The sequence below is a fragment of the Pleurodeles waltl genome, chromosome 12 (genome assembly GCF_031143425.1).
Source record: "Pleurodeles waltl isolate 20211129_DDA chromosome 12, aPleWal1.hap1.20221129, whole genome shotgun sequence".
Taxonomy (NCBI): domain Eukaryota; kingdom Metazoa; phylum Chordata; class Amphibia; order Caudata; family Salamandridae; genus Pleurodeles; species Pleurodeles waltl.
In genome coordinates this window covers 2348624-2367970 of record NC_090451.1, presented here as the reverse complement: position 1 = coordinate 2367970, position 19347 = coordinate 2348624, and the positions used below count along the sequence as shown (strand labels likewise).

At 39.4% G+C, this 19347-nt stretch overlaps 5 non-coding genes across 5 annotated transcripts; all 5 read right to left on the bottom strand.

Moving 5' to 3' along the window:
* Positions 1-82, bottom strand: TRNAL-AAG (transfer RNA leucine (anticodon AAG)). Its single transcript has one exon. It is a non-coding gene; the product is annotated as a tRNA-Leu (tRNA).
* A 498-nt stretch (positions 83-580) lies between these two features.
* Positions 581-662, bottom strand: TRNAS-GCU (transfer RNA serine (anticodon GCU)). The gene has a single exon. It is a non-coding gene; the product is annotated as a tRNA-Ser (tRNA).
* Positions 663-10638: 9976 nt separating this feature from the next.
* On the bottom strand, positions 10639-10720 carry TRNAL-AAG (transfer RNA leucine (anticodon AAG)). The gene has a single exon. It is a non-coding gene; the product is annotated as a tRNA-Leu (tRNA).
* A 505-nt stretch (positions 10721-11225) lies between these two features.
* Positions 11226-11307, bottom strand: TRNAI-GAU (transfer RNA isoleucine (anticodon GAU)). Its single transcript has one exon. It is a non-coding gene; the product is annotated as a tRNA-Ile (tRNA).
* A 5240-nt stretch (positions 11308-16547) lies between these two features.
* Positions 16548-16629, bottom strand: TRNAS-GCU (transfer RNA serine (anticodon GCU)). The gene has a single exon. It is a non-coding gene; the product is annotated as a tRNA-Ser (tRNA).
* Between the last annotated feature and the right edge of the window lie 2718 nt (positions 16630-19347).

Sequence of the window (19347 nt, the reverse complement as noted above, 5' to 3'; positions counted from 1 at the left end):
TGGCAGCAGTGGGATTCGAACCCACGCCTCCAAAGAGACCGGAGCCTTAATCCAGCGCCTTAGACCGCTCGGCCACACTACCCTGTGCAAACCTGTTTCTGTAAGCTTTCTGAAGTGAGATGTTCTGTTGTATAGGGGACTTGGAGAATAAGGGTGTATAGCCTGTGAAGTGATCCTAGGAAAGTCAACGCCAACAGCAGCAGGCACGTGATACATTCAGTAGGTCAGGATTGGCCCCGGGCCATGGGAGGTGTCAGGGAGCGCCATTCCTGAGAGTCCGTAGGAAGACAACCCTTACATTGGCGTCCCGCACGCGCTGCTTCTCTTTCTTTAAGGATAAGGAATCAAATTATCTACGTCCCTCAACTTACCAACCCTCCGCCTCAGGAAAGATTTTGTGATTCATGAGTAGAACCCGGCTGGCGCTGTTTACAGTAATGCCTAAGCACAGTACTCAACTGAGTGGTGTTTCCAAACTGAGCCGTTGTACTGCCGGAAATACCATGGGATATGTCATTTAACTTTCACATAAAATAGGGTTAACCCAGCCCTACCACATACTAAAGACGGAACAATAAACCGACGAGGATGAGATTCGAACCCACGAGTGCAGAGCACAACGGATTAGCAGTCCATCGCCTTAACCACTCGGCCACCTCGTCCTCGAAACACCCTGTTTCAGGAGTACAAAATATGGTAGCCAAAATGTGTTCTATTAGGTGATAGTTGTCTAAACATAATAAAGAGCATATATTTACAGATTGTTATGGGAACTTGCTGTCTTCAGCTTTGCTCTATACGACCTTGTTGTCCATCCCTACTTCAGCTTGAATTTATATGTTAAATGTAATGTAATCATGAAAATTACACTTTCCAAACGTGTTCTAGCCATATGTGATGTACTATCACACTACCCTCAAATGAGCTAAGATTGCTTTAATTCAGTTGTACGTGGATTTAAAGTGCAATATCATACAAATATTGTACTGGTATGGCGCTTTCGAGTCTCTAGGTGTCAGTTATTGGTGGTGTGCTTACATGTCAACATTAGGCAGCAAATAGTACACAATTAAGGAAAACTGCCTTCCCATTTAATGTGCATTGTTCTGCAAAAAGTTTTAAGTAGGAGAAAGTAAAACTTAGTTTATAAAACCACCTAAACTGGGAGTATTGCCGCTACAGCTATGACACTTCAGTTTAAAAACGTACGTGCATCAACAAGAAATATTTTTGCGCTAAATAAATTGCTGTCCGACTACTCACGTAATGCATAAAACTGAGGCAGTCGTAATTACAATACATTGAAGTAATATTTTGGTAGTTTTTGTTGACGATGACTCCGCAGCAAGCAATCAGATTACTTTTTATTAGTGAAGGCGCGTCAGAGCCTTGATAAGTAAACTTACAAGGAGACACGCCTAGGTCCATGAACCTTTTAGACCAGGTTCGGGGACTTCCCAGTACGAGATGTCTTTTGGCATCACAAATCAATAGATCAATATCTCAACAACAATCGCAATAACTAATCAGCATGCTAATCAATAACCTTTAATGAGAGTCAATAAAGTGAACACACCATGATCTTTCAGTCATGAATAACCACACCAATTTAGTTAAGTGTTAGGATATTTATTTCCCTACTGGTTACAATCTAAAGTCATTTCTGTTAATTTCATCAGCAATTCATCTCGTTAGTAACTCTTCAGATTTGCAATTAGAAACGCAATTAATCAATGCATAGAGAATATTCACTCAGTATTAACACATAATTATTAAGAAGCAACTTAGCAAAGTCTCAGTAGTGCATGGTTCAACAAAGCAAGAACTCAGTCATTTGTCTATTTGCGTCAGATTTTAGTGAACACCTTAAATAACCTCGTATTAGCATCAGCATGTTGGGCTTCATGCAAAACAATTTAGCAAACACAAATTTGGAAAACATCTAACTATTGCCTCTATCAAAGAGCGTTGGTACCTAGAAAGAAAAGGCAAACAGAAAATTAAAATTTTCATCAGATAGTTACCCATCCAACGGATCAGCAAACATCGTCAGTCTTCGTCCTCGGGACATCAGTCGTTTGCATCATCAGCAAAGAAAGGACAGGGCAAAGTATCAGTATGGCATAGCTAAGGAACAAGAACTTCCCTCATATAGAGGAGAATTAAGTATCAGGTAAGGAATAAGTAAAGGGTGGTTTAGAGTAACAGGGCGAACAAACGGCAAAGTCTCAAACGAAATGGCCTAAATGGCTCAGTAGAATGGCAAAGAATGGCTTGGAGTGGAATGTCCAATAAATGCCTGATTTCTCCTCGGGTCATGTGGTTAAATCAAAACTGTCTAATTTACTCCTAATTCCTCAATGGATAATCATTGGTGCATCGCCATCTCTGTCCAATAATCTTCACCAGAGTTTTACACAAACCACAGTTCTCATGTCGTTGATTGGCCCATGTTATTGACGTTTTCATCGGTTGGAATGTCAGGTAAGAAAAGTTACATTTTACGCGACAGTCAGTAGTTCCATTGTTTTCTCCTACTCCAGGCAGCCTTGCACCTGTTACAAATTACACTGTTGCATTCAGCAAGAATGTCTCCTTGAGCAAGTAGGGTCACATGAAAAAGAATTTACTACAGCTACACACATCTCTAGCTTTTGGGAAAGTACAGTTTCATGTCCTTCAGCAAAATAGCACATTGGACGTTAGAAAAAGACAGTTTAATATGAGACCAGGCAGCTAGGCACAGACCTTCGATAAACTAAGGCCTACTGCTTAATGAACAAACTCCTAATACATAACTCCAATTTTGATATGTTAATACAAATTAATAACATTAGTACATAATTAATTCAGCATTAATAACTTTCATTAGTCTTCGTATACATTGGTAGCCACTCCCCGTGGGCACATTTCAAACGTGTGCATTATTTCTACGTTAACACATTTTTTATGCAGCTTCATTACACAATATATTGTAAGCTTTTCATGTTAATATTAATTTTAAAAGACACACTCCAGCAATCCCTCCTCTGATGACTCTTGTCATCACACAAATCTTCCCTACTAATTTTACATACTAAAATTCCCTCATATCAATCTCTTCCCTTCTTGGTTTCCCCTTTGATCTTGCCCTGAATAATTTTTCCCTTTGTTTTTCTTCCCTCCTCCTATTATTTTTCGCCATCCTCAATTTTATTCTTTTACTAATTTTACATGCCACCCATGATCCAAATAAGCAATCTATAACACTCAATATCCCCTGTATTATTTTAGACAATATCCCATGCCAAATGTTACTAATCCAATTTCCCACTGAAGCAAATCCTTTCCCAACCTTTTTCCAAACACCTGGTTCTTTCAAATCCTTCAAGTCCGTACTATCCCTAGTCAAGTTAGTAAGCATACTTCTAATCTCTGTACTATTATCTGGTATGTAAGCGCAACAATTACACCCATTGAGCAATCTACAAACTCTGCCATTTTTCACTAAAAGAATGTCTAAAGCAAGCCTGTTTTGAAGAGTCATAGCCCCCTCCGCAGCAAGTTCAGTATGCATCAGGAGTATAGCCCCTGAAAAGTTTGTCAGCATGTTATCCTCAATAGTAGACAACTTTTGAATCTTTATGGAGTTCATAATAACTCCCACTGAAGAAATTATCGTCCCAAATATGTCTCCTACTACACCAGCAGCAGTCTCTTTCTTATGTCTAGTACGATGTAATTCAGACAATTTTGGTAACCTTTTCAAATCGTCAAGTTGATATATCTTTGGGAAAACTATCCCCAAATAACATGTCCCATACTATCCCTTTGGAAGACGGCAATAAGCATTAAGTCCACATATGTAATAAATCCCGGGGATTGCTGGATCCTGTCCATTTAACATGAACGTCCATTTACTCTGAAACAAAAACACACGCTTACATTCACTCATTCCCTCAAACACATTGTAATAGTATGATTTGGTCTTGGATATGCAAAGCTTTCCTACATGTAGTGCGTCTAAAGCTAACTTCCCTTGTACTCTAATTGCACTATAACCGTCACTACTAGCAAAGGCCCGTTGCTGTAATCCTTTCTCTAGTTTACCCTTCAATGCCCTTCTTCTCTCTTCCCTGTGATCTAAAAAGCTTTTCTCTACAGGTGTAAGCAAACATGTCAAATTATTGTGGTGTGCATAAGATGTACTAATTGTTAATGTCGCCTGAAAGAATCCTTTAACTAACTTTATGCTATAGTACTTAGCTACCCCACTCACATCCTCTATGATAGGCACATTAGAAAACACAAGATCATGATTTGAGTAAAAATATTGAATCTCTTCCTGGTTATAGAATCTTGTTAGTAACAGACTACAACGTATCCCATATGTTAATGACAGTCTATGATAGGTAACCCCCTCTTGTACCGAAACAGGAATCTGTGTACACACAAAACAATCTTTTGCATCCATTGTGTCAACATACTCACTCAGCAAGCGATAGAACACATCAGTGGATAGTTCCCCTTTCGAGTTAGTTCCCTCATGCAAGTATCTTGTATCCAGCTCAAACCTCTCCCAGGCTGTTAGTGCAGTGGTAGTCTCAGGAATTGTAGCATTGTTAGTCCCACTTTTATCCATTAGTGTCATACTCACAACCACGACCCTAATGAATATTTATTACATGAACCTTTTTTGCAAAAGTATTTGGTTCAAGTAAACTTAAAGTGTTGGGATTCAAGCCCACGGCTCCAGAGAGACTGGAGCCTAAATCTAGCCAGTTTAGCCTGCTCAGCCACGCTACCTCACATCTACAAGCTCACAACTATAGTAACTTGGCCAAACACTGTGGACACCTGCTGTGGTGACCTGGCTATGCAGGGTAACGCAGCATTCACCGACAGTTGAGCGAGTTACAGGTGAAAAGCAAAGTATAATAACTGTCTGCATATAATATATGTCTTTCTTTATTTATTGTTCTTCCCCATTGTATGTTTGCTCTCTGCTTTAGAAACGCGAGCTGTCATCACTGCAAGGAAACGTATCACACAGCGTTCTACTGTTTACACTCACTGAACTTTCAGCATCACAGTGACCCCTCTCGTCGCCTCTATAGTTAGACTTCAAGACAGCTGGTTTGTTTACCGATACAATTCTTGTCACCTTAGGTTGTGGTTTTTTAAAATAAGAAGGCTCGGTCCCACTGTCTGGCTACCCTTATATATATACGTCACCACTTTACATAGTCTCACCTCTCGCTATGTGGATCGTAGGTGCAGAAGACAGAGAGTGAGACACTGATGCAGACAAAATACGTTTGTGAGTTGAAAAATACTGGCAGCGGTGGGATTCGAACCCACGCCTCCAAAGAGACTGGAGCCTTAATCCAACGCCTTAGACCCGTCAGCCACACTACCCTGTGCAAACCTGTTTCTGTAAGCTTTCTGAAGTGAGATGTTCTGTTGTATAGGGGAGTTGGAGAATAAGGGTGTATAGGCTGTGAAATGATCCTAGGAAAGTCAACGCCAACAGCAGCAGGCACGTGATACATTCAGTAGGTCAGGATTGGTCCCGGGCCATGGGAGGTGTCAGGGAGCGCCAGTCCTGAGAGTCCGTAGGAAGACAACCCTTACATTGGCGTCCCGCACCCGCTGCTTCTCTTTCTTTAAGGATAAGGAATCAAACTATCTACGTCCCTCAACTTACCAACCCTCCGCCTCAGGAAAGATTTTGTGATTCATGAGCAGAACCCGGCTGGCGCTGTTTACAGTAATGCCTAAGCACAGTACTCAACTGAGCGGTGTTTCCAAACTGAGCCGTTGTACTGCCGGAAATACCATGGGATATGTCATTTAACTTTCACATAAAATAGGGTTAATCCAGCCCTACCACATACTAAAATCTAAGGACGGAACAATAAACCGATGAGGATGGGATTCGAACCCACGCATGCAGAGCACAATGGATTAACAGTCCATCGCCTTAACCACTCGGCCACCTCGTCTTCAAAACACCATGTTTCAGGAGTACAAAATATGGTAGCCAAAATGTGTTCTATTAGGTGATAGTTGTCTAAACATAATAAAGAGCATATATTTACAGATTGTTATGGTAACTTGTTGTCTTCAGCTTTGCTCTATACGACCTTGTTGTCCATCCCTACTTCAGCTTGAATTTATATGTTAAATGTAATGTAATCATGAAAATTACACTTTCCGAACGTGTTCTATCCATATGTGATGTACTATCACACTACCCTCAAATGAGCTAAGATTGCTTTAATTCAGTTGTACGTGGATTTAAAGTGCAATATCATACAAATATTGTACTGGTATGGCGCTTTCGAGTCTCTAGGTGTCAGTTATTGGTGGTGTGCTTACATGTCAACATTAGGCAGCAAATAGTACACAATTAAGGAAAACTGCCTTCCCATTTAATGTGCATTGTTCTGCAAAAAGTTTTAAGTAGGAGAAAGTAAAACTTAGTTTATAAAACCACCTAAACTGGGAATATTGCCGCTACAGCTATGACACTTCAGTTTAAAACCGTACGTGCATCAACAAGAAATATTTTTGCGCTAAATTAATTGCTGTCCGACTACTCACGTAATGCATAAAACTGAGGCAGTCGTAATTACAATACATTGAAGTAATATTTTGGTAGTTTTTGTTGACGATGACTCCGCAGCAAGCGATCAGATTACTTTTTATTAGTGAAGGCGCGTCAGAGCCTTGATAAGTAAACTTACAAGGAGACACGCCTAGGTCGATGAACCTTTTAGACCAGGTTCGGGGACTTCCCAGTACGAGATGTCTTTTGGCATCACAAATCAATAGATCAATATCTCAACAACAATCGCAATAACTAATCAACATGCTAATCAATAACCTTTAATGAGAGTCAATAAAGTGAACACACCATGATCTTTCAGTCATGAATAACCACACCAATTTAGTTAAGTGTTAGGATATTTATTTCCCTACTGGTTACAATCTAAAGTCATTTCTGTTAATCTCATCAGCAATTCATCTCATTAGTAACTCTTCAGATTTGCAATTAGAAACGCAATTAATCAATGCATAGAGAATATTCACTCAGTATTAACACATAATTATTAAGAAGCAACTTAGCAAAGTCTCAGTAGTGCATGGTTCAACAAAGCAAGAACTCAATCATTTGTCTATTTGCGTCAGATTTTAGTGAACACCTTAAATAACCTCGTATTAGAATCAGCATGTTGGGCTTCATGCAAAACAATTTAGCAAACACAAATTTGGAAAACATCTAACTATGGCCTCTATCAAAGAGCAGTTGGTACCTAGAAAGAAAAGGCAAACAAACAATTACAATTTTCATCAGATAGTTACCCATCCAACGGATCAGCAAACAGCGTCAGTCTTCGTCCTCGGGACATCAGTCGTTTGCATCATCAGCAAAGAAAGGACAGGGCAAAGTATCAGTATGGCATAGCTAAGGAACAAGAACTTCCCTCATATAGAGGAGAAGTAAGTATCAGGTAAGGAATAAGTAAAGGGTGGTTTAGAGTAACAGGGCGAACAAACGGTAAAGTCTCAAACGAAATGGCCTAAATGGCTCAGTAGAATGGCAAAGAATGGCTTGGAGTGGAATGTCCAATAAATGCCTGATTTCTCCTCGGGTCATGTGGTTAAATCAAAACTGTCTAATTTACTCCTAATTCCTCAATGGATAATCATTGGTGCATCGCCATCTCTGTCCAATAATCTTCACCAGAGTTTTACACAAACCGCAGTTCTCATGTCGTTGATTGGCCCATGTTATTGACGTTTTCATTGGTTGGAATGTCAGGCAAGAAAAGTTACATTTTACGCTACAGTCAGTAGTTCCATTGTTTTCTCCTACTCCAGGCAGCCTTGCACCTGTTACAAATTACACTGTTGCATTCAGCAAGAATGTCTCCTTGAGCAAGTAGGGTCCCATGAGAAAGAATTTACTACAGTTACACACAGCTCTAGCTTCTGGGAAAGTACAGTTTCATGTCCTTTAGGAAAATAGCACATTGCACGTTAGAAAAAGACAGTTTAATATGAGACCAGGCAGCTAGGCACAGACCTTCGCTAAACTAAGGCCTACTGCTTAATGAACAAACTCCTAATACATAACTCCAATTTTGATACGTTAATACAAATTAAAAACATTAGTACATAATTAATTCAGCATTAATAACTTTCATTAGTCTTCGTATACATTGGTAGCCACTCCCCGTGGGCACATTTCAAACGTGTGCATTATTTCTACGTTAACACATTTTTTATGCAGCTTCATTACACAATATATTGTAAGCTTTTCATGTTAATATTAATTTTAAAAGACACACTCCAGCAATCCCTCCTCTGATGACTCTTGTCATCACACAAATCTTCCCTACTAAATTTACATACTAAAATTCCCTCATATCAATCTCTTCCCTTCTTGGTTTCCCCTTTGATCTTGCCCTGAATAATTTTTCCCTTTGTTTTTCTTCCCTCCTCCTATTATTTTTCGCCATCTTCAATTTTATTCTTTTACTAATTTTACATGCCACCCATGATCCAAATAAGCAATCTATAACAATCAATATCCCCTGTATTATTTTAGACAATATCCCATGCCAAATGTTACTAATCTAATTTCCCACTGAAGCAAATCCTTTCCCAACCTTTTTCCAAACACCTGGTTCTTTCAAATCCTTCAAGTCCGTACTATCCCTAGTCAAGTTAGTAAGCATACTTCTAATCTCATTACTATTATCTGGTATGTAAGCGCAACAATTACACCCATTGAGCAATCTACAAACTCTGCCATTTTTCACTAAAAGAATGTCTAAATCAAGCCTGTTTTGAAGTGTCATAGCACCCTCCGCAGCAAGTTCAGTATCCATCAGGAGTATAGCCCCTGAAAAGTTTGTCAGCATGTTATCCTCAATAGTAGACAACTTTTGAATCTTTATGGAGTTCATAATAACTCCCACTGAAGAAATTATCGTCCCAAATATGAGTCCTACTACACCAGCAGCAGTCTCTTTCTTATGTCTAGTACGATGTAATTCAGACAATTTTGGTAACCTTTTCAAATCGTCAAGTTGATATATCTTTGGGAAAACTATCCCCAAATAACATGTCCCATACTATCCCTTTGGAAGACGGTAATAAGCATTAAGTCCACATATATAATAAATCCCGGGGATTGCTGGATCCTGTCCATTTAACATGAACGTCCATTTACTCTGAAACAAAAACACACGCTTACATTCACTCATTCCCACAAACACATTGTCATAGTATGATTTGGTCTTGGATATGCAAAGCTTTCCTACATGTAGTGCGTCTAAAGCTAACTTCCCTTGTTCTCTAATTGCACTATAACCGTCACTACTAGCAAAGGCCCGTTGCTGTAATCCTTTCTCTAGTTTACCCTTCAATGTCCTTCTTCACTCTTCCGTGTGATCTAAAAAGCTTTTCTCTACAGGTGTAAGCAAACATGTCAAATTATTGTGGTGTGCATAAGATGTACTAATTGTTAATGTCGCCTGAAAGAATCCTTTAACTAACTTTATGCTATAGTACTTAGCTACCCCACTCACATCCTCTATGATAGGCACATTAGAAAACACAAGATCATGATTTGAGTAAAAATATTGAATCTCTTCCTGGTTATAGAATCTTGTTAGTAACAGACTACAACGTATCCCATATGTTAATGACAGTCTATGATAGGTAACCCACTCTAGTACCGAAACAGGAATCTGTGTACACACAAAACAATCTTTTGCATCCATTGTGTCAACATACTCACTCAGCAAGCTATAGAAAACATCAGTGGATAGTTCCCCTTTCGAGTTAGTTCCCTCATGCAAGTATCTTGTATCCAGCTCAAACCTCTCCCAGGCTGTTAGTGCAGTGGTAGTCTCAAGAATTGTAGCATTGTTAGTCCCACTTTTATCCATTAGTGTCATACTCACAACCACAACCCTAATGAATATTTATTACATGAACCTTTTTTGCAAAAGTATTTGGTTCAAGTAAACTTAAAGTGTTGGGATTCAAGCCCACGGCTCCAGAGAGACTGGAGCCTAAATCTAGCCAGTTTAGCCTGCTCAGCCACGCTACCTCACATCTACAAGCTCACAACTATAGTAACTTGGCCAAACACTGTGGACACCCGCTGTGGTGACCTGGCTATGCAGGGTAACGCAGCATTCACCGACAGTTGAACGAGTTACAGGTGAAAAGCAAAGTATAATAACTGTCTGCATATAATATATGTCTTTCCTTATTTATTCTTCTTCCCCATTGTATGTTTGCTCTCTGCTTTAGAAATGCGAGCTGTCATCACTGCAAGGAAACGTATCACACAGCGTTCTACTGTTTACACTCACTGAACTTTCAGCATCACAGTGACCCCTCTCGTCGCCTCTATAGTTAGACTTCAAGACAGCTGGTTTGTTTACCGATACAATTATTGTCACCTTAGGTTGTGGTTTTTTAAAATAAGAAGGCTCGGTCCCACTGTCTGGCTACCCTTATATATATACGTCACCACTTTACATAGTCTCACCTCTCGCTATGTGGATCGTAGGTGCAGAAGGCAGAGAGTGAGACACTGATGCAGACAAAATATGTTTGTGAGTTGAAAAATACTGGCAGCGGTGGGATTCGAACCCACGCCTCCAAAGAGACTGGAGCCTTAATCCAGCACCTTAGACCGCTCGGCCACACTACCCTGTGCAAACCTGTTTCTGTAAGCTTTCTGAAGTGAGATGTTCTGTTGTATAGGGGAGTTGGAGAATAAGGGTGTATAGCCTGTGAAGTGATCCTAGGAAAGTCAACGCCAACAGCAGCAGGCACGTGATACATTCAGTAGGTCAGGATTGGCCCCGGGCCATGGGAAGTGTCAGGGAGCGCCAGTCCTGAGAGTCCGTAGGAAGACAACCCTTACATTGGCGTCCCACACGCGCTGCTTCTCTTTCTTTAAGGATAAGGAATCAAACTATCTACGTCCCTCAACTTACCAACCCTCCGCCTCAGGAAAGATTTTGTGATTCATGAGCAGAACCCGGCTGGCGCTGTTTACAGTAATGCCTAAGCACAGTACTCAACTGAGCGGTGTTTCCAAACTGAGCCGTTGTACTGCCGGAAATACCATGGGATATGTCATTTAACTTTCACATAAAATAGGGTTAACCCAGCCCTACCACATACTAAAAACTAAAGACGGAACAATGAACCGACGAGGATGGGATTCAAACCCACGCATGCAGAGCACAACGGATTATCTGTCCATCGTCTTAACCACTCGGCCACCTCGTCTTCAAAACACTATGTTTCAGGAGTACAAAATATGGTAGCCAAAATGTGTTCTATTAGGTGATAGTTGTCTAAACATAATAAAGAGGATATATTTACAGATTGTTATGGTAACTTGTTGTCTTCAGCTTTGCTCTATACGACCTTGTTGTCCATCCCTACTTCAGCTTGAATTTATATGTTAAATGTAATGTAATCATGAAAATTACATTTTCCAAACGTGTTCTATCCATATGTGATGTACTATCACACTACCCTCAAATGAGCTAAGATTGCTTTAATTCAGTTGTACGTGGATTTAAAGTGCAATATCATACAAATATTGTACTGGTATGGCGCTTTCGAGTCTCTAGGTGTCAGTTATTGGTGGTGTGCTTACATGTCAACATTAGGCAGCAAATAGTACACAATTAAGGAAAACTGCCTTCCCATTTAATGTGCATTGTTCTGCAAAAAGTTTTAAGTAGGAGAAAGTAAAACTTAGTTTATAAAACCACCTAAACTGGGAGTATTGCCGCTACAGCTATGACACTTCAGTTTAAAAACGTACGTGAATCAACAAGAAATATTTTTGCGCTAAATAAATTGCTGTCCGACTACTCACGTAATGCATAAAACTGAGGCAGTCGTAATTACAATACATTGAAGTAATATTTTGGTAGTTTTTGTTGACGATGACTCCGCCACAAGCGATCAGATTACTTTTTATTAGTGAAGGCGCGTCAGAGCCTTGATAAGTAAACTTACAAGGAGACACGCCTAGGTCGATGAACCTTTTAGACCAGGTTCGGGGACTTCCCAGTACGAGATGTCTTTTGGCATCACAAATCAATAGATCAATATCACAACAACAATCGCAATAACTAATCAGCATGCTAATCAATAACCTTTAATGAGAGTCAATAAAGTGAACACCCCATGATCTTTCAGTCATGAATAACCACACCAATTTAGTTAAGTGTTAGGATATTTATTTCCCTACTGGTTACAATCTAAAGTCATTTCTGTTAATCTCATCAGCAATTCATCTCATTAGTAACTCTTCAGATTTGCATTAGAAACGCAATTAATCAATGCATAGAGAATATTCACTCAGTATTAACACATAATTATTAAGAAGCAACTTAGCAAAGTCTCAGTAGTGCATGGTTCAACAAAGCAAGAACTCAATCATTTGTCTATTTGCGTCAGATTTTAGTGAACACCTTAAATAACCTCATATTAGCATCAGCATGTTGGGCTTCATGCAAAACAATTTAGCAAACACAAATTTGGAAAACATCTAACTATGGCCTCTATCAAAGAGCAGTTGGTACCTAGAAAGAAAAGGCAAACAGACAATTACAATTTTCATCAGATAGTTACCCATCCAAAGGATCAGCAAACAGCGTCAGTCTTCGTCCTCGGGACATCAGTCGTTTGCATCATCAGCAAAGAAAGGACAGGGCAAAGTATTAGTATGGCATAGCTAAGGAACAAGAACTTCCCTCATATAGAGGAGAAGTAAGTATCAGGTAAGGAATAAGTAAAGGGTGGTTTAGAGTAACAGGGCGAACAAACGGCAAAGTCTCAAACGAAATGGCCTAAATGGCTCAGTAGAATTGCAAAGAATGGCTTGGAGTGGAATGTCCAATAAATGCCTGATTTCTCCTCGGGTCATGTGGTTAAATCAAAACTGTCTAATTTACTCCTAATTCCTCAATGGATAATCATTGGTGCATCGCCATCTCTGTCCAATAATCTTCACCAGAGTTTTACACAAACCACAGTTCTCATGTCGTTGATTGGCCCATGTTATTGATGTTTTCATCGGTTGGAATGTCAGGTAAGAAAAGTTACATTTTACGCTACAGTCAGTAGTTCCATTGTTTTCTCCTACTCCAGGCAGCCTTGCACCTGTTACAAATTACACTGTTGCATTCAGCAAGAATGTCTCCTTGAGCAAGTAGGGTCCCATGAGAAAGAATTTACTACAGCTACACACATCTCTAGCTTTTGGGAAAGTACAGTTTCATGTCCTTCAGGAAAATAGCACATTGCACGTTAGAAAAAGACAGTTTAATATGAGACCAGGCAGCTAGGCACAGACCTTCGATAAACTAAGGCCTACTGCTTAATGAACAAACTCCTAATACATAACTCCAATTTTGATATGTTAATACAAATTAAAAACATTAGTACATAATTAATTCAGCATTAATAACTTTCATTGGTCTTCGTATACATTGGTAGCCACTCCCCGTGGGCACATTTCAAACGTGTGCATTATTTCTACGTTAACACATTTTTTATGCAGCTTCATTACACAATATATTGTAAGCTTTTCATGTTAATATTAATTTTAAAAGACACACTCCAGCAATCCCTCCTCTGATTACTCTTGTCATCACACAAATCTTCCCTACTAATTTGACATACTAAAATTCCCTCATATCAATCTCTTCCCTTCTTGGTTTCCCCTTTGATCTTGCTCTGAATAATTTTTCCCTTTGTTTTTCTTCCCTCCTCCTATTATTTTTCGCCATCTTCAATTTTATTCTTTTACTAATTTTACATGCCACCCATGATCCAAATAAGCAATCTATAACAATCAATATCCCCTGTATTATTTTAGACAATATCCCATGCCAAATGTTACTAATCCAATTTCCCACTGAAGCAAATCCTTTCCCAACCTTTTTCCAAACACCTGGTTCTTTCAAATCCTTCAAGTCCGTACTATCCCTAGTCAAGTTAGTAAGCATACTTCTAATCTCATTACTATTATCTGGTATGTAAGCGCAACAATTACACCCATTGAGCAATCTACAAACTCTGCCATTTTTCACTAAAAGAATGTCTAAAGCAAGCCTGTTTTGAAGAGTCATAGCCCCCTCCGCAGCAAGTTCAGTATCCATCAGGAGTATAGCCCCTGAAAAGTTTGTCAGCATGTTATCCTCAATAGTAGACAACTTTCGAATCTTTATGGAGTTCATAATAACTCCCACTGAAGAAATTATCGTCTCAAATATGTCTCCTACTACACCAGCAGCAGTCTCTTTCTTATGTCTAGTACGATGTAATTCAGACAATTTTGGTAACCTTTTCAAATCGTCAAGTTGATATATCTTTGGGAAAACTATCCCCAAATAACATGTCCCATACTTTCTCTTTGGAAGACTGTAATAAGCATTAAGTCCACATATATAATAAATCCCGGGGATTGCTGGATCCTGTCCATTTAACATGAACGTCCATTTACTCTGAAACAAAAACACACGCTTACATTCACTCATTCCCACAAACACATTGTCATAGTATGATTTGGTCTTGGATATGCAAAGCTTTCCTACATGTAGTGCGTCTAAAGCTAACTTCCCTTGTTCTCTAATTGCACTATAACCGTCACTACTAGCAAAGGCCCGTTGCTGTAATCCTTTCTCTAGTTTACCCTTCAATGCCCTTCTTCTCTCTTCCGTGTGATCTAAAAAGATTTTCTCTACAGGTGTAAGCAAACATGTCAAATTATTGTGGTGTGCATAAGATGTACTAATTGTTAATGTCGCCTGAAAGAATCCTTTAACTAACTTTATGCTATAGTACTTAGCTACCCCACTCACATCCTCTATGATAGGCACATTAGAAAACACAAGATCATGATTTGAGTAAAAATATTGAATCTCTTCCTGGTTATAGAATCTTGTTAGTAACAGACTACAACGTATCCCATATGTTAATGACAGTCTATGATAGGTAACCCCCTCTTGTACCAAAACAGGAATCTGTGTACACACAAAACAATCTTTTGCATCCATTGTGTCAACATACTCACTCAGCAAGCGATAGAAAACATCAGTGGATAGTTCCCCTTTCGAGTTAGTTCCCTCATGCAAGTATCTTGTGTCCAGCTCAAACCTCTCCCAGCCTGTTAGTGCAGTGGTAGTCTCAGGAATTGTAGCATTGTTAGTCCCACTTTTATCCATTAGTGTCATACTCACAACCACGACCCTAATGAATATTTATTACATAAACCTTTTTTGCAAAAGTATTTGGTTCAAGTAAACTTAAAGTGTTGGGATTCAAGCCCACAGCTCCAGAGAGACTGGAGCCTAAATCTAGCCAGTTTAGCCTGCTCAGCCACGCTACCTCACATCTACAAGCTCACAACTATAGTAACTTGGACAAACACTGTGGACACCCGCTGTGGTGACCTGGCTATGCAGGTTAACGCAGCATTCACCGACAGTTGAGCGAGTTACAGGTGAAAAGCAAAGTATAATAACAGTCTGCATATAATATATGTCTTTCCTTATTTATTCTTCTTCCCCATTGTATGTTTGCTCTCTGCTTTAGAAACGCGAGCTGTCATCACTGCAAGGAAAGGTATCACACAGCGTTCTACTGTTTACACTCACTGAACTTTCAGCATCACAGTGACCACTCTCGTCGCCTCTATAGTTAGACTTCAAGACAGCTGGTTTGTTTACCGATACAATTCTTGTCACCTTAGGTTGTGGTTTTTTAAAATATGAAGGCTCGGTCCCACTGTCTGGCTCCCCTTATATATATATGTCACCACTTTACATAGTCTCACCTCTCGCAATGTGGATCGTAGGTGCAGAAGGCAGAGAGTGAGACACTGATGCAGACAAAATACGTTTGTGAGTTGAAAAATACTGGCAGCGGTGGGATTCGAACCCACGCCTCCAAAAAGACTAGAGCCTTAATCCAGCGCCTTAGACTGCTCGGCCACAATACCCTGTGCAAACCTGTTTCTGTAAGCTTTCTGAAGTGAGATGTTCTGTTGTATAGGGGAGTTGGAGAATAAGGGTGTATGGCCTGTGAAGTGATCCTAGGAAAGTCAACGCCAACAGCAGCAGGCACGTGATACATTCAGTAGGTCAGGATTGGCCCCGGGCCATGGGAGGTGTCAGGGAGCGCCAGTCCTGAGAGTCGGTAGGAAGACAACCCTTACATTGGCGTCCCGCATGCGCTGCTTCTCTTTCTTTAAGGATAAGGAATCAAACTATCTACGTCCCTCAACTTACCAACCCTCCGCCTCAGGAAAGATTGTGTGATTCATGAGCAGAACCCGGCTGGCGCTGTTTACAGTAATGCCTAAGCACAGTACTCAACTGAGCGGTGTTTCCAAACTGAGCCGTTGTACTGCCGGAAATACCATGGGATATGTCATTTAACTTTCACATAAAATAGGGTTAACCCAGCCCTACCACATACTAAAAACTAAAGACGGAACAATAAACCGACGAGGATGGGATTCGAACCCACGCATGCAGAGCACAATGGATTAGCAGTACATCGTCTTAACCACTCGGCCACCTCGTCTTCGAAACACTATGTTTCAGGAGTACAAAATATGGTAGCCAAAATGTGTTCTATTAGGTGATAGTTGTCTAATCATAATAAAGAAGATATATTTACAGATTGTTTTGGTAACTTGTTGTCTTCAGCTTTGCTCTATACGACCTTGTTGTCCATCCCTACTTCAGCTTGAATTTATATGTTAAATGTAATGTAATCATGAAAATTACATTTTCCAAACGTGTTCTATCCATATGTGATGTACTATCACACTACCCTCAAATGAGCTAAGATTGCTTTAATTCAGTTGTACGTGGATTTAAAGTGCAATATCATACAAATATTGTACTGGTATGGCGCTTTCAAGTCTGTAGGTGTCAGTTATTGGTGGTGTGCTTACATGTCAACATTAGGCAGCAAATAGTACACAATTAAGGAAAACTGCCTTCCCATTTAATGTGCATTGTTCTGCAAAAAGTTTTAAGTAGGAGAAAGTAAAACTTAGTTTATAAAACCACCTAAACTGGGAGTATTGCCGCTACAGCTATGACACTTCAGTTTAAAAACGTACGTGAATCCACAAGAAATATTTTTGCGCTAAATAAATTGCTGTCCGACTCCTCACGTAATACATAAAACTGAGGCAGTCGTAATCACAATACATTGAAGTAATATTTTGGTAGTTTTTGTTGACGATGACTCCGCAGCAAGTGATCAGATTACTTTTTATTAGTGAAGGCGCGTCAGAGCCTTGATAAGTAAACTTACAAGGAGACACGCCTAGGTCGATGAACCTTTTAGACCAGGTTCGGGGACTTCCCAGTACGAGATGTCTTTTGGCATCACAAATCAATAGATCAATATCTCAACAACAATCGCAATAACTAATCAGCATGCTAATCAATAACCTTTAATGAGAGTCAATAAAGTGAACACCCCATGATCTTTCAGTCATGAATAACCACACCAATTTAGTTAAGTGTTAGGATATTTATTTCCCTACTGGTTACAATCTAAAGTCATTTCTGTTAATCTCATCAGCAATTCATCTCATTAGTAACTCTTCAGATTTGCAATTAGAAACGCAATTAATCAATGCATAGAGAATATTCACTCAGTATTAACACATAATTATTAAGAAGCAACTTAGCAAAGTCTAAGTAGTGCATGGTTCAACAAAGCAAGAACTCAATCATTTGTCTATTTGCGTCAGATTTTAGTGAACACCTTAAATAACCTCATATTAGCATCAGCATGTTGGGCTTCATGCAAAACAATTTAGCAAACACAAATTTGGAAAACATCTAACTATGGCCTCTATCAAAGAGCAGTTGGTACCTAGAAAGAAAAGGCAAAAAGACAATTACAATTTTCATCAGATAGTTACCCATCCAAAGGATCAGCAAACAGCGTCAGTCTTCGTCCTCTGGACATCAGTCGTTTGCATCATCAGCAAAGAAAGGACAGGGCAAAGTACCAGTATGGCATAGCTAAGGAACAAGAACTTCCCTCATATAGAGGAGAAGTAAGTATCAGGTAAGGAATAAGTAAAGGGTGGTTTAGAGTAACAGGGCGAACAAACGGCAAAGTCTCAAACGAAATGGCCTAAATGGCTCAGTAGAATGGCAAAGAATGGCTTGGAGTGGAATGTCCAATTAATGCCTGATTTCTCCTCGGGTCATGTGGTTAAATCAAAACTGTCTAATTTACTCCTAATTCCTCAATGGATAATCATTGGTGCATCGCCATCTCTGTCCAATAATCTTCACCAGAGTTTTATACAAACCACAGTTCTCATGTCGTTGATTGGCCCATGTTATTGACGTTTTCATCGGTTGGAATGTCAGGTGAGAAAAGTTACATTTTACGCTACAGTCAGTAGTTCCATTGTTTTCTCCTACTCCAGGCAGCCTTGCACCTGTTACAAATTACACTGTTGCATTTAGCAAGAATGTCTCCTTGAGCAAGTAGGGTCCCATGAGAAAGAATTTACTACAGCTACACACATCTCTAGCTTTTGGGAAAGTACAGTTTCATGTCCTTCAGGAAAATAGCACATTGCACGTTAGAAAAAGACAGTTTAATATGAGACCAGGCAGCTAGGCACAGACCTTAAATAAACTAAGGCCTACTGATTAATGAACAAACTCCTAATACATAACTCCAATTTTGATATGTTAATACAAATTAAAAACATTAGTACATAATTAATTCAGCATTAATAACTTTCATTAGTCTTCGTATACATTGGTAGCCACTCCCCGTGGGCACATTTCAAACGTGTGCATTATTTCTACGTTAACACATTTTTTATGCAGCTTCATTACACAATATATTGTAAGCTTTTCATGTTAATATTAATTATAAAAGACACACTCCAGCAATCCCTCCTCTGATTACTCTTGTCATCACACAAATCTTCCCTACTAATTTTACATACTAAAATTCCCTCATATCAATCTCTTCCCTTCTTGGTTTCCCCTTTGATCTTGCCCTGAATAATTTTTCCCTTTGTTTTTCTTCCCTCCTCCTATTATTTTTCGCCATCTTCAATTTTATTCTTTTACTAATTTTACATGCCACCCATGATCCAAATAAGCAATCTATAACAATCAATATCCCCTGTATTATTTTAGACAATATCCCATGCCAAATGTTACTAATCCAATTTCCCACTGAAGCAAATCCTTTCCCAACCTTTTTCCAAACACCTGGTTCTTTCAAATCCTTCAAGTCCGTACT